Genomic DNA, 14,618 nt, shown 5'->3' with positions numbered 1-14,618 from the left:
AGAGAACGGCCCCTATGGCGTAATTGGAAGCATCGGTGGTCAGATGGATTGAGAAGCCTTGATTTGTGCGTGGTCTCCCCTTGTGACGTTCGTCAGAGGTTTCGCGACTTTAGCGTAATCGCAGATAAATTTTCTACAATAAGAGGTTATTCCTAGGAAACTTTTAAGTTCTTTCAAATTCGTGGGCGGAGGCATTTCTTAAATGGCTCTTACCTACTTTTCATCTGCGCGGATTCCATTCGCCGTTACCACGTAACCCAAAAATTCAACCTGGGTGCGCAAAAGCTGTGTCTTTTCCAAATTCACTTGTAACTTGGCCTGCCTCAATTTCTCAAATATGGCGCGAAGGTTACTCCAGAGAGTCTCATATTCTTTACTAAAGACGATAATATCGTCGATGTAGACGTAACAAATTTTACCTATGTGGTACACGTCGTCGATCATCCTTTGAAAAACTATCCCAAGACACCGCCGAAAAGACCAGAAATCTGCCCGACCGACTGCCCCGAACCTCTCTACTCTGCAACATGTATTTACGCATGCATGAAGCCGATGACCAGTGTGAATACCGGCAACCTATCTGGGTCAAAAACAAGTTGATTCCTAAACACGTTAATAGGGGCTTCCATGTGAGGGATTAAGTCCAGGCGTCTTGAAGCGCACTGTGGACCAACGGATTCCGTTGTTGAAGTTGAGGCTGTATCGGCACTGAAGGGGTTTACATTCAAGATGATGCGGGAGAGAGCATCAGCAACCACATTGGATTTGCACGGCTTGTAAATAAGTTCGCAGTTCTTCTATGCGCGCTTTCCAGCGTTTCAGCTTAGCATTATAGTTCCGATTACCTAACTTAAAGGTTAGGGTTTGGTGATCGGTATAAACTTTAATTGACGCGGCACCATAGCGGTAGGATCGTAAATTAGCAAGGGCCCATACTATTGCCAGCATTTCTTTCTCGTTCACTGCGTACTTCTCCTCTGTTTTGTTCAAAGACCGAGAAATATAGGTGATTGGGCGGTCTTTGCCTCCGTCACTTTGAGGGAGAACGGCCCCTATGGCGTAATTGGAAGCATCGGTGGTCAGATGGATTGAGAAGCCTTGATTTGTGCGTGGTCTCCCCTTGTGACGTTCGTCAGAGGTTTCGCGACTTTAGCGTAATCGCAGATAAATTTTCTACAATAAGAGGTCATTCCTAGGAAACTTTTAAGTTCTTTCAAATTCGTGGGTGGAGGCATTTCTTAAATGGCTCTTACCTTCTTTTCATCTGCGCGGATCCCATTCGCCGTTACCACGTAACCCAAAAATTCAACCTGGGTGCGCAAAAGCTGTGTCTTTTCCAAATTCACTTGTATCTTGGCCTGCCTCAATTTCTCAAATATGGCGCGAAGGTTACTCCAGAGAGACTCATATTCTTTACTAAAGACGATAATATCTTCGATGTAGACGTAACAAATTGTACCTAAGTGGTACACGTCGTCGATCATCCTTTGAAAAACTATCCCAAGCCACTGCCGAAAAGACCAGAAATCTGCGCGACCGACTGCCCCGGACCTCTCAGTGTGAAGACCGCCAACGGCCCCTCTTAAGACAATAGGCCCCGGACATTAACAGCAGATCAACAAGCGAGAGGGGCCGCCACTTTCGCCTGCTAACGAGCGTCAGTGCAGCCAACCGGCGAGGACCAGCTGACGCAGAGGATGAGTATCATCAATATATATTAAAACTAAATATAAAACAACATTTTTATAAAATCGTGCGGAACCATTTCCGCTCTTTTAGAAGTGTAGCCCGTAAAGCTATGCGAAACTATAGGTAAGAAAGGCCCTTATAGAATAGATGAGCAGAAATTCGATAATTAAATTCAGAGAAGAAATACATGAGAATTACAATTATAATTTAAAAAAAACAATAATGACAATAGTAGACGATAAGTCAGTGGATTCCACTGCTAACGTAATAACCAAATAACATTGATTTGAAATTCGTAAATATAATGCTAGTAATAATTTTTGTCAATTGCTTTTATAAATTGTACAAGCTTTATAATAAATGTTTGAAAAAAGATATTTGAGCTGAGCGAGTGACTTGGACAAAATTAAAAAAAAAAGAGAACAATGCGCACATACAATAAATATTAATGATGAAAAAAATATAATTACATTTTACTTATTAAGCAACAACAAGGATATTAAATAAAATAAAGTAAATCTAAAAGAATATGTATATATATATATATATGTATATTCAAGTGTGAATAAATAAAGAGCCATAAGCAAAATTTATATAAGGGACCCAGATTTCAGTAGAAGAGTTCATCAATTAATATCTACAAGCTGTGTTAGTGTATATGAGTTGGAAATTCTTTATATATACACATTTAACTGTCATGCCTCACCTTTGTTTCACTACACTGCAACCCAAAAATTAATAGCACTAACGACCATTCCGGGTGTGCAAGTTATCTCAAGAATAAACGAGCATCCAATCTTAGGTAGAGCAATTGTTATGATGATATCTAAGAAATAATTCATATCCATAACATAATGGAATGGAATGAATTATCAAAAGAATTATCGAACATTAAAGCAGAATTTGACAAATCGCATAAGTCATTAATCCAGAATAGACCAATACAGAAAACTGCAACCACTGTTTTAAAACACGTAGAAATATTAGTAAAATGCTTTAATGAAGAACGATTACTAATATATGAACATAGAGATAAGTTTAATAAAGATCATTGGTATCAAGTATCAACGTTTTTGATCAGACTAAGATCCAATTTGACAACTATTAGAGAAAAGTTCAAGCTCGATATATCAATACCTAATATTCTTAATACTTTACTAATAATTGAAACTGGAGAATCAAAAGAAGTTATTAACATTAATCAAAAGGATTTGGAAGAGGAAGAAATAAATAATCTCACTATCCTGATTTGGACAATTCTACAGATTCAGACAATAGCTCGAGCACAGTTGAATCAGTCAAATACTGATTTTATAAACACTGCATCAAAGCTTATACCAGTATTTAATGGTAAAGCAGAAAACTTAACAAGTTTTTTCGATGCATTGGAAATTATAGAATCAATAAAAGGCAAACACGAACGATTAGCTATTACGATAATAAAAAGAAAGCTAAAAGGTGGCGTCAGAAACCTAGGCGGAAATGAAAAAACTATATCAGAAGTCATTTCCGGACTAAAAAGCAATGTCAACGGCGAAACTGTAGAAGTACTATTAGCCAAACTGATGAATCTACAGCAACGAAAAAAAACTGCTAACCAATACACGTCAGAGGTTGAGCAGATGACGAAAGCTCTAGAAAGTGTGTACATAACGGACGGCCTAACCCTTGAATTAGCCAGAAGTTATTCTACGCAATCTGCAGTTAAGGCAATGACATAGAATTGAGTAATTGATAAGGTAAAACTTATCATGCAGGCTGGCACCTTCAACACCATGAATGATGCCATATCCAAGTTCGTAAATAGTTGCACGGAAGCAACTGGACAACCAAATACTTTCCTTTATTACAAAAATTATCATCAGCGTGGTGGAAACCGCGGACGTGGAAACTTCAGAGGTAACTTTTATGATCGTTATAATAATTATAACAACTACAACAGCTCCAATTATAATAATAATGGAAAAGGTCAATACAGAGGAAACAATCGAGGCCACAATAGCAGTAACACCAATAACCATGTGAAAGTAGCCCAAAATACATCGGAAAACTATCAAGACCCTTTAAGTACCCAACAGTAGAAAATGTAATGGTTCATGCAATTAATCTCAGTCAGATATACTTTATACTTTTACTAACGTATCCACAGGAAAAGAACTGGTGATTTTAATAGACATTGGTGCAGACATTTCAATAATCAAAGAAAATTCTGATGTCTATCATGACATAAACGTTAACTATATAATAGATATAAAAGGAATAAGTCAGTAGGTTACAAAATTAAAAACTTTAACCTCTATTGAGATACAGACAACTAGATATATAATCCAACATGACTTTCATATTGTGGATTTACATTTTGCTATTCCATGCGATGGCATATTAGGAATCGCCTTCATAAAGAAATGCAACTGTCAATTAGACTTCAGGCCATCTGAAGATTGGCTTAAAATCAGACCCGATTACCTTAAATTTCCAATTTATGTGTCAATAATAGAATCCCACACTTCGCTTACACATAAAGCTAGGTCACCAGTGGGTCAAGCATACGCCATACAACTCAATACTTCTGCCAGCAAGATCCCAAGTTATGTGAAAAATTCAATTAAATTCCCAAGAAGACAGTGTATTGATTCCAAACCAAGAAATTAAAAATGGTATTTACGTAGCTAGTACAATAGCAACACCAAAAAATGCATTCATAAGATTACTTAATAATACAAATAAAGATCAAGTAGTCAGTACAAGTAGCTTGGCATTGAATCACTTTCGAGCTACGAAAGAGACCTGGTCCTATAGAATGACCTGTTTAATACCTAGTCATGACGGAGTTAAATCCTCGGTAGTCCAGGGAGTTAGGTCCCAAGCTTTCCGTCATTTCCAAGTAATTCGCTGTCAAATCCAGAGTGTCGGTACATTCTCTCTTCTGTTACTATCAGCCCTCGGTGGTTTGGCGTCGACGTCGGCGTCAGCGTCAGCGTCAGCTTTTGCCGATCTTGCATTTCCCACCGTACTCCACTTGCACGGTGAGCAGTCAGCAGGCTGGCGGATGTTGCTGTGCTGACTTGGCATGGGGGCGGGGCAAGTAGGTTGGGCCCGGGCCTGTGGGTCGGTGCCCGGTCGGCGCATGGTGGCCGGCGGATATTGTTGCGCCGAGTCAGCACGGGCGCGGAGGCTGGTAGTCGGTGTTGTTAACTGTTAACTCAGGTAGTCGGTGCTGTTATTTGTTAACTCTTCCCCTTCGAAAATATGCGTACCGCAGATCAGCATCTCTTCATGGGGCCGCACTGATGGTGTGCGCCTCCAGTTCGACGGTGCCTCGATGCGTTGGAATGCCCTTGGTGGGCATTCTCCATGCGATGTATAGTAACAAGGCGAAAACGAGGATCGTCGCTGCTTCTTAGGATCGAGTATAAAAAGTTTTTAGATATTGTCGATAGTTTTCGTGATAAGTTTTCGATAAAATCGTGAACTGGTATCCAGTGCCGGTTACTTGTTCAGTACGGCCGGCATGGCAATCACATGTGTGTCGAGTAGCTGCTGTAAGACACGGTCCCGATGTGGACGGTCTCGTATCGTACTGGATTATATACGATCGCAGTAGGTGACGCTTTCTGGGAAGCCGCTATGACCGTTCCGTTGAAGTTCGTCAGGAACAGAGTACCGTCGTCGACCAACTCCACTATTTCTTTGTCGTTTCTCAGGTGATCGCATAGAGCGTGTCCTCCTTTTTAGAGCCTGGGAATGCAGCTGGCCTCGTCTAGTTTTCAAAAGTTTTTTTCCTGGCAAACGGTCGTATTTCCGATGGAAAGGCAGTTTCCCACTACCGCATAGGTTTTTTGGGTGTCCATCGCCATCCTGTGGTAGTCCAGCACCACCTGTTTACTCTCAGTGATCGTCGGATAGAGGAGCATCAGCCTGTATCGAATGTCCACAACTTTGGGTAACGCCAGCACGTATAGCAGGCGGGTTCCGTTGGTCAAAAATGAGGGTTCTGCGAATTCCACAGCTTCCACCACATTTTGGTATGGCAGACTGCGAGTTTTCGCTAGAATGGTTTCTATCTCTTTTTCATCCAAGAGGTTTGTATTCACCACGGACGCCTTTTTCCAGTTGACAGACTCGAGTAATTTCGTCCACCTGCTTAAGCAATATCATTGCTTTGTCCGTTAGGATTGTCGACAACTGGACCTCCCCGTTGATAGAGTTCAGTCTTGCCGTCATGACGTCGAGTTTTTGTATCGCGTCGTGAGTAACGTCAAACAGTGTGGTGTTTATTTTTATCTGTGGGTAACTGTTCTCCACTGCTGCTTTCGGACTGGAGGATGGTATTCCAGTCTGAGGCATCCGGGGATCGGTCTACCCATTTCCATGCCGACTCTAGCCAGTTTATGGCCCTAGGCGTACGGAGGGCCGACTGCATTCTCTTCGGTGGTCTTGTCGATATCTTATGCATTTGCCCCAGGTCGATTACATAGGCGACCTTAAACACCCCGTTTACACGCCACACCACGTCTTTTTGCAGTGGAACGATGGGCGTATCGTATCTGAAGATGCGCAAAGCAGTTCCGAATTGGATAGTGAGACATATACTTGGGAGAGAGACCCGATTTTGCTAATTTAGTATTTATTCTTAGGGTAGTGTTATATATTTTTTGTTAATTGTTATTACTTAATCAATTATATTTAATTTTATGATTTGTTTAAATATATAGTCTAAGTATAGGAGTTTCTCTTAAAGGATTTGTAAAACGTTTTCAGCTAAATGGATTTTTAACTTTTATGTGAGACCTATTGAAGATTTTATCTTATTTAATTTTGCCCGGGACTACCATTACCTCTACCTCCTCTGGTTTGAATCGATGTTTATCTTTCCTCTTGATCTGTTTATTGGAAACATATACGGTGCCCCCTTGGTTATACGGTATCGGCCTCTTTCTGTTTCTATTGAGCCTGTCGGTTGACATTTCCTGCCTATGCAGGAGTAGCCCCCTTATGTGTTCCTGCGTCTGTTCTTTAAAATTGGTAAGTCCCTGATATTTTATTCTGATGTTCTGTTGAGGAAGATTTCGACTGGCTTGCGGTTCGTCACCGAGTGGATAGAGTTTTTATATCGGTCCACGGTAAAGAAAACCAACTCAGTTACCTTCAGGTTACGGTTATCGTTTTTTAGACACCGTTATATTTCAAGGAAGGTCGAGTGGAACCTTTCAACCTGGCCGTTCACCTCACTCTTCTGAGATGGTGTGTAATAGACGGTTATTCCGAAGCATTGTAAATAGTTGAGCACTGTGGGGCAGAGTAGGCCCTTTCGTTGTCTGAGGCTATCGTTTTTGGTGCTGGAAAATAATGCAGGACTTCAGTCAGCTTCTCGCGGAGATGGACAGCTGACTTTGATTCTATCGGGAAAAGTATGGCAAATTTTGAGAATATATCGATGCAAATCAGGAATTTGAGAATCTCGATCGTAAAAAGGTCAATGTGCAGGATTTCGCATGGGTAACTAGGAATAGGGGTTAGTTGAGGTTCCGGTCTGGCCGGGTGTCTGGCGTATTTAAACATTTAACAGGCCTGGCAAGACCAACGACCTAATGCGGCTAACCATTCTGGGAAAATACAATTTTTCCAAGATCTGTAACTTCATCTCTTTTGGATTTCTGTGGGCTCTAGAATGCCGCTTATTTATTATTCTGTTCGACTCTTCTTCGCCCGCTACATCAGTTACCAGTCTTTGTGTAATGCGAAGTTTGTACCCCGGGAGATTCTCCCGGCAGCGCTCTTGCAGAGACTGCAAGTAGTTCTCAGGAATTTGTATGCCATTAATAATTAATGGCTTCAAGTATTTTATTAAACAGGGTAGCAAATCTTGTGCGCAATCAATGGGGATCCAGTGCCGCACGTATCCCGTATGTGGGGTTACACAATAATATTCCAACCTATCTGGGTCAAAAACAAGTTGATTCCTAAACACGTTAATAGGGGCTTCCACGTGAGGGATTAAGTCCAAGGCGTTTTGAAGCGCACTGTGGACGGTGGCAACGGAGTCCGTTGTTGAAGTTGAGGCTTTATCGGCACTGAAGTGGTTTACATTCAAGATGATGCGGGAGAGAGCATCAGCAACCACATTGGATTTGCCCGGCTTGTAAATAAGCTCGAAGTTGTATTCTTCTATGCGCGCTTTCCAGCGTTTCAGCTTAGCATTATAGTTCCGATTACCTAACGAAAAGGTTAGGGGTTGGTGATCGGTATAAACTTTAATTGACGCAGCACCATAGAGGTAGGATCGTAAATTATCAAGGGCCCATACTATTGCCAGCATTTCTTTCTCGTTTACTGCGTACTTATCCTCAGTTTTGTTCAATGACCGAGAAATATAGGCGATTGGGCGGTCTGTGCCGCCCCTACGCCTATGGCGTAATTGGAAGCATCGGTGGTCAGATGGATTGAGAAGCCTTGATTTGTGCGTGGTCTCCCCTTGTGATGTTCGTCAGAGGTTTCGCGACTTCAGCGTAATCGCAGATAAATTTTCTACAATAAGAGGTCATTCCTAGGAAACTTTTAAGTTCTTTTAAATTCGTGGGTGGAGGCATTTCTTTAATGGCTCTTACCTTCTTTTCATCTGTGCGGATCCCATTCGCCGTTACCACGTAACCCAAAAATTCAACCTGGGTGCGCAAAAGCTGTGTCTTTTCCAAATTCACTTGTAACTTGGCCTGCCTCAATTTCTCAAATATGGCGCGAAGGTTACTCCAGAGAGACTCATATTCCTTACTAAAGACGATAATATCGTCGATGTAGACGTAAAAAAATTTTACCTGTGTGGTACACGTCGTCGATCATCCTTTGAAAATCTAACCCAAGCCACTGCCGAAAAGACCAGAAATCTGCGCGACCGACTGCCCCGGACCTCTCTTCTCTGCAACATGTGGTGGAAACCGCGGACGTGGAAACTTCAGAGGTAACTTTTATGATCGTTATAATAATTATAACAACTACAACAGCTCCAATTATAATAATAATGGAAGAGGTCAATACAGAGGAAACAATCGAGGCCACAATAGCAGTAACACCAATAACCATGTGAAAGTAGCCCAAAATACATCGGAAAACTATCAAGACCCTTTAAGTACCCAACAGTAGAAAATGTAATGGTTCATGCAATTAATCTCAGTCAGATATACTTTTTACTTTTACTAACGTATCCACAGGAAAAGAACTGGTGATTTTAATAGACATTGGTGCAGACATTTCAATAATCAAAGAAAATTTTGATGTCTATCATGACATAAACGTTAACTATATAATAGATATAAAAGCAGTAAGTCAGTAGGTTACAAAATTAAAAACTTTAACCTCTATTGAGATACAGACAACTAGATATATAATCCAACACGACTTTCATATTGTGGATTTACATTTTGCTATTCCATGCGATGGCATATTAGGAATCGCCTTCATAAAGAAATGCAACTGTCAATTAGCTGATATTATATAACTATATAATAGATATAAAAGGAGTAAGTCAGTAGGTTACAAAATTAAAAACTTTAACCTCTATTGAGATACAGACAACTAGATATATAATCCAACACGACTTTCATATTGTGGATTTACATTTTGCTATTCCATGCGATGGCATATTAGGAATCGCCTTCATAAAGAAATGCAACTGTCAATTAGACTTCAGGCCATCTGACGATTGGCTTAAAATCAGACCCGATTACCTTAAATTTCCAATTTATGTGCCAATAATAGAATCACACTTCGCTTACACATAAAGCTAGGTCACCAGTGGGTCAAGCATACGCCATACAACTCAATACTTCTGCCAGCAAGATCCCAAGTTATTTGAAAAACTCAATTAAATTCCCAAGAAGGCAGTGTATTGATTCTAAACCAAGAAATTAAAAATGGTATTTACGTAGCTAGTACAATAGCAACACCAAAAAATGCATTCATAAGATTACTTAATAATACAAATAAAGATCAAGTAGTCAGTACAAGTAGCTTGGCATTGAATCACTTTCGAGCTACGAAAGAGACCTGGTCCTATAGAATGACCTGTTTAATACCTAGTCATGACGGAGTTAAATCCTCGGTAGTCCAGGGAGTTAGGTCTCAAGCTTTCCGTCAATTCCAAGTAATTCGCTGTCAAATCCAGAGTGTCGGTACATTCTCTCTTCTGTTACCATCAGCCCTCGGTGGTTTGGCGTCGACGTCGGCGTCAGCGTCAGCTTTTGCCGATCTTGCATTTCCCACCGTACTCCACTTGCACGGTGAGCAGTCAGCAGGCTGGCGGATGTTGCTGTGCTGACTTGGCATGGGGGCGGGGCAAGTAGGTTGGGCCCGGGCCTGTGGGTCGGTGCCCGGTCGGCGCATGGTGGGTCGGTGTTGTTAACTGTTAACTCAGGTAGTCGGTGCTGTTATTTGTTAACTCTTCCCCTTCGAAAATATGCGTACCGCAGATCAGCATCTCTTCATGGGGGCCGCACTGATGGTGTGCGCCTCCAGTTCGACGGTGCCTCGATGCGTTGGAATGCCCTTGGTGGGCATTCTCCATGCGATGTATAGTAAGAAGGCGAAAACGAGGATCGTCGCTGCTTCTTAAGATCGAGTATAAAAAGTTGTTAGATATTGTCGATAGTTTTCTTAAGTTCTGCAGGATAAAATCGTGAACTGGTATCCAGTGCCGGTTACTTGTTCAGTACGGCCGGCATGGCAATCACATGTGTGTCGAGTAGCTGCTGTAAGACACGGTCCCGATGTGGACGGTTTCGTATCGTACTGGATTATATACGATCGCAGTAGGTGACGCTTCCCAGAGGCCGCTATGACCGTTCCGTTGAAGTTCGTCAGGAACAGAGTACCGTCGTCGACCAACTCCACTATTTCTTTGTCGTTTCTCAGGTGATCGCATAGAGCGTGTCCTCCTTTTAAGAGCCTGGGAATGCAGCTGGCCTCGTCTAGTTTTCAAAAGTTTTTTTCCTGGCAAACGGTCGTATTTCCGATGGAAAGGCAGTTTCCCACTACCGCATAGGTTTTTTGGGTGTCCATCGCCATCCTGTGGTAGTCCAGCACCACCTGTTTACTCTCAGTGATGACATTTGGTATGGCAGACTGCGAGTTTCCGCTAGAATGGTTTCTATCTCTTTTTGATCCAAGAGGTTTGTATTCACCACGGACGCCTTCGCCAGTTGACAGGCTCGAGTGATTTCGTCCACCTGCTTAAGCAATATCATTGCCTTGTGCATTAGGATTGTCGACAAGTGGACCTCCCCGTTGATAGAGTTCACTCTTGCCGTCATGACGTCGAGTTTTTGTATCGCGTCGTGAGTAACGTCAAACAGTGTGGTGTTTATTTTTATCTGTTGGTTACTGTTCTCCACTGCTGCTTTCGGACTGGAGGATGGTATTCCAGTCTGAGGCATCCGGGGATCCGGCGACCAATTTCCATGCCGACCCTAGCCAGCTTATGGCCCTAGGCGTACGGAGGGCCGACTTCATTCTCTTCGGTGATCTTATGCATTTGCCCCAGGTCGATTACAAAGGCGACCTTAAACACTCCGTTTTCACGCCACGCCTTTTTGCAGTGGAACGACGGGCGTATCGTATCGTAAAGCAGTTCCGACTTGGATAGTGAGACATATACTTGGGAGAGAGACCCGATTTTGCTAATTTAGTATTTATTCTTAGGGTAGTGTTTTATATTTTTTGTTAATTGTTATTACTTAATCAATTATATTTAATTTTATGATTTTTTTTATATATAGTCTAAGTATAGGGGTTTCTCTCAAAGGATTTGTAAAACGTTTTCAGCTAAATGGATGTTTAACTTTTATGTGAGACCTATTGAAGATTTTATCTTATTTAGTTTTGACCGGGACTACCATTACCTCTACCTCCTCTGGTTTGAATCGATGTTTATCTTTGCTCTTGATCTGTTTATTGGAAACATACACGGTGCCCCCTTGGTTATACGGTATCGGCCTCTTTCTGTTTCTATTGAGCCTGTCGGTTGACATTTCCTGCCTATGCAGGAGTAGCCCCCTTGTGTGTTCCTGCGTCTGTTCCTTAAAATTGGTAAGTCCCTGATATTTTATTCTGATGTTCTGTTGAGGAAGATGTCGACTGGCTTGCGGTTCGTCACCGAGTGGATAGAGTTTTTATAACGGTCCACGGTAATGAAAACCAACTCAGTTACCTTCAGGTTACGGTTATCGTTTTTTAGACACCGTTATATTTCAAGGAAGGTCGAGTGGAACCGTTCAACCTGGCCGTTAACCTCACTCTTCTGAGATGGTGTGTAATAGACGGTTATTCCGAAGCATTGTAAATAGTTGAGCACGGAGGGGCAGAGTAGGCCCTTTCGTTGTCTGAGGCTATCGTTTCTGGTGCTGGAAAATAATGCAGGACTTCAGTCAGCTCCTCGCGGAGATGGACAGCTGACTTTGATTCTATCGGGAAAAGTATGGCAAATTTTGAGAATATATCGATGCAAATCAGGAATTTGAGAATCTCGATCGTAAAAAGGTCAATGTGCAGGATTTCGCATGGGTAACTAGGAATAGGGGTTAGTTGAGGTTCCGGTCTGGCCGGGTGTCTAGCGTATTTAAACATTTAACAGGCCTGGCAAGAAGAGACCAACGACCTAATGCGGCTAACCATTCTGGGAAAATAAAATTGTTCCAAGATCTGTAACTTGATCTCTTTTGGATTTCTGTGGTCTCTAGAATGCCGCTTATTTATTATACTGTTCGACTCTTCTTCGCCAGCTACATCAGTTACCAGTCTTTGTGTAATGCGAAGTTTGTACCCCGGGAGATTCTCCCGGCAGCGCTCTTGCAGAGACTGCAAGTAGTTCTCAGGAATTTGTATGCCATTAATAATTAATGGCTTCAAGTATTTAATTAATCAGGGTAGCAAATCTTGTGCGCAATCAATGGGGATCTAGTGCCGCAACCTATCTGGGTCAAAAACAAGTTGATTCCTAAACACGTTAATAGGGGCTTCCACGTGAGGGATTAAGTTCAAGGCGTCTTGAAGCGCACTGTGGACGGTGGCAACGGAGTCCGTTGTTGAAGTTGAGGCTGTATCGGCACTGAAGTGGTTTACATTCAAGATGATGTAGGAGAGAGCATCAGCAACCACATTGGATTTGCACAGCTTGCAAATAAGTTCGCAGTTGTATTCTTCTATGCGCGCTTTCCAGCGTTTCAGCTTAGCATTATAGTTCCGATTACCTAACGAAAAGGTTAGGGGTTGGTGATCGGTATATACTTTAATTGACGCGGCACCATAGAGGTAGGATCGTAAATTATAAAGGGCCCATGCTATTGCCAGCATTTCTTTCTCGTTTACTGCGTACTTATCCTCAGTTTTGTTCAATGACCGAGAAATATAGGCGATTGGGCGGTCTGTGCCGCCGTCACTTTGAGAGAGAACTGCCCCTATGGCGTAATTGGAAGCATCGGTGGTCAGATGGATTGAGAAGCCTTGATTTGTGCGTGGTCTCCCCTTGTAATGTTCGTCAGAGGTTTCGCGACTTCAGCGTAATCGCAGATAAATTTTCTACAATAAGAGGTCATTCCTAGGAAACTTTTAAGTTCTTTCAAATTCGTGGGTGGAGGCATTTCTTTAATGGCTCTTACCTTCTTTTCATCTGTGCGGATCCCATTCGCCGTTACCACGTAACCCAAAAATTCAACCTGGGTGCGCAAAAGCTGTGTCTTTTCCAAATTCACTTGTAACTTGGCCTGCCTCAATTTCTCAAATATGGCGCGAAGGTTACTCCAGAGAGACTCATATTCTTTACTAAAGACGATAATATCGTCGATGTAGACGTAACAAATTTTACCTATGTGGTACACGTCGTCGATCATCCTTTGAAAAACTATCCCAAGACACCGCCGAAAAGACCAGAAATCTGCGCGACCGACTGTCCCGGACCTCTCTACTCTGCAAAATGTATTTACGCATGCATGAAGCCGATGACCAGTGTGAATACCGGCACCGGCCCCGCCTAAGCCAATAGGCCCCGGACATCAGTGCCGCAACCTATCTGGGTCAAAAACAAGTTGATTCCTAAACACGTTAATAGGGGCTTCCACGTGAGGGATTAAGTCCAAGGCGTCTTGAAGCGCACTGTGGACGGTGCCAACGGATTCCGTTGTTGAAGTTGAGGCTGTATCGGCACTGAAGTGGTTTACTTTCAAGATGATGCGGGAGAGAGCATCAGCAACCACATCGGATTTGCACAGCTTGTAAATAAGTTCGCAGTTGTATTCTTCTATGCGCGCTTTCCAGCGTTTCAGCTTAGCATTATAGTTCCGATTACCTAACGAAAAGGTTAGGGGTTGGTGATCGGTATATACTTTAATTGACGCGGCACCATAGAGGTAGGATCGTAAATTATAAAGGGCCCATACTATTGCCAGCATTTCTTTCTCGTTTACTGCGTACTTATCCTCAGTTTTGTTCAATGACCGAGAAATATAGGCGATTGGGCGGACTGTGCCGCCGTCACTTTGAGAGAGAACGGCCCCTATGGCGTAATTGGAAGCATCGGTGGTCAGATGGATTGAGAAGCCTTGATTTGTGCGTGGTCTCCCCTTGTGATGTTCGTCAGAGGTTTCGCGACTTTATCGTAATCGCAGATGAATTTCCAATAAAAAGAGGTCATTCCTAGGAAACCTTTAAGTTCTTTCAAATTCGTAGGTGGAGGCATTTCTTTGATGGCTCTTACCTTCAACCTGGGTGCGCAAAAGCTGTGTCTTTTCCAAATTAACTTGTAACTTGGCCTGCCTCAATTTCTCAAATATGGCGCGAAGGTTACTCCAATGAGACTCATATTCCTTACTAAAGACGATAATATCGTCGATGTAGACGTAAAAAATTTTTACCTATGTGGTCGATCATCCTTTGAAAAACTA

Source organism: Drosophila biarmipes, unplaced genomic scaffold (genome assembly GCF_025231255.1).
Source record: "Drosophila biarmipes strain raj3 unplaced genomic scaffold, RU_DBia_V1.1 ptg000008l, whole genome shotgun sequence".
Lineage (NCBI taxonomy): Eukaryota > Metazoa > Arthropoda > Insecta > Diptera > Drosophilidae > Drosophila > Drosophila biarmipes.
This window is presented reverse-complemented; position numbering follows the sequence as displayed.